Genomic DNA, 2,009 nt, shown 5'->3' with positions numbered 1-2,009 from the left:
CCCTGCTTAGCTCTCCAGAAGAGCTTCTCACCATCAGCACCCAACCCACCCACTCCCAACTCTGCACCTCCCTGTATGAGCCCTGCTCACTCACCCCCACTCATCCCCACTCACACTCCCACTCACTCACCCCCACTCACACCCCACTCATCCCCGCTCACACTCCCGCTCACTCACCCCCGCTCACACCCCACTCATCCCTGCTCACACTCCCGCTCACTCACCACCACTCACTCACCGCCACTCACACCCCACTCATCCCTGCTCACTCACCCCCACTCGCTCACCCCTGGGCCTTCACGCAGGCTACACCACCAGCCCCTCCCCCACCACCACTCCCTCTTCCACACCTAGTACTTGACTAAATCCTCTCAACCCTCTGGTCCCAGACTAAAGATGCTTCCCTAACCCAGGGCCAAGTGCTGCCCGCCATCACGCCACTCACCTTTTATGGCTTCTCTGGCCTGAAGCTCACGTTCCCACGCTCAGCACCTGCCTCCCGAGGACCCCAGAAGCTTAATTTGTGGGTGGGGCCTGGCACACTGCACGAGCTGCTTTTGCATGAACTGCTCTGCGGCTTTGGGCAATCACCCACCGCTGTGTCCTCTGTGAAGTGGGATGACAGGTGCGCAAGGCTGCTGAGATACCAAGCAGATAACACAGGCACAGAAACAGGCATTCAGGGCCTGGCTCATGGAGGGGCCCCAAGTCCCAGCTCAGCAGCGCCTGCCTTGATCCCAGGGTTATGGCCAGGGATTCCCAGCACGCAGGACTTTCTGTGCTCAAGGCGGGATGGTGCCTGAGCAAACCGGAAAGAGCTGGCTGCCCCAGTAGGGCACAGAGGGCCTGGCCCTGCATGGGAACCGCCTGCCTCCAGGGCGCTTGCCAACATCTGCTGCTGGCCATGACTCAACACTTTCGATGGTGGAAAAACCACCACTTGTTTCCGAATCACAAACCCCAGGTGTGCCCTGACCCGAGTGGCCCCAGAAGGTGCACAAGAGGAAATGGGGCACTCACTCTCCACGTGGTCCATCTCCACGGCGACCAGAAGGGCCCACTCATAGTAGCCCTTGCACTGCTGGGCCGGGCCCCGGCGGGTACAGAGGTGACCCAGCTGCAGGAGTACGTGGGTGAAGTTCCGGCCACACTCCCCACGGGGAAGCCTCGAGAACAGACACATGGCCTCCAGAAGGTAGTGCTGGGCCAGCCTGCTGGCACCCGCGTGCAGACACAGGGTCCCGAAGTTGACCAGAACCACTGCCTGGTTTCTCCGCTGGCCAAGGTCCCAAACCAACCATAGGGCGCGGTAGTAGCCCTTGGCTGCCTGCCTCATCCGGCCCGTCCTCTTGAGAGCCACGGCCACCATGTTGGCAATCACACCTTCCTGGTCCTCGCTAGCCACCACTGCATCCTGGACAGACTGCAGGATGTTCAAGGCCACCAGGGTCTGCCCATGAAGCACATGCAGCCAGGCCAGGGGGTCCATGATGGCACAGACTCCGACAACAGCACTGGCTTCGACCACCTGCATCATGAAGGTGATGGCCGGCCCATAGTAGCCTTGGTGGCTAAACAGCTGGGCCAGGCTGGTGTGGAGAAGGCCACGCAGAGCCTGGCCTGTGCCTGGGGTTAGGGAGGCCAGCGCTCGTCTGAGGTACTGGGAAGTCTGGGTGGGGAGACTGTGGGGCTGGAGGGTGTTCTGGAGCACCAGGTTAACGCTCCTCAGCGAGCCAGCCAGCGAGTCCTGTGTCCTCAATGAGGCCACCTTGACACAGCTCAGCACCAGGTGGGGCAGGCACTTGCGGCTGTAGATGTCTGCCAGGAGCAGGGAGAAGTCTGAGAGCCACGCAGCGTCTGGGGCTCCCGAGTCCCTGTGCAAAAGCCACAGCTGCTCTAGGAAGGACAGGGCCTCCTCGGGCTGCTTGAGGTACATGTGATGCCTGGCCAGCAGGAAGCAGGCCCAGGCCTCGGCCTGCAGGCTCTGGCCACCCACCGCCCACTGCAGC

General features: G+C 61.9%; 1 pseudogene; it reads right to left on the bottom strand.

Annotated features, from left to right (window-relative positions):
* The window catches only part of LOC105502341, a 7,888-nt pseudogene extending 5,886 nt beyond the window's left edge, over positions 1-2,002 (bottom strand).
* Between the last annotated feature and the right edge of the window lie 7 nt (positions 2,003-2,009).

The sequence above is a fragment of the Colobus angolensis genome, unplaced genomic scaffold (assembly GCF_000951035.1).
Source record: "Colobus angolensis palliatus isolate OR3802 unplaced genomic scaffold, Cang.pa_1.0 Scaffold796, whole genome shotgun sequence".
NCBI classification, from domain to species: Eukaryota; Metazoa; Chordata; class Mammalia; order Primates; family Cercopithecidae; genus Colobus; species Colobus angolensis.
This window is presented reverse-complemented; position numbering and strand designations above follow the sequence as displayed.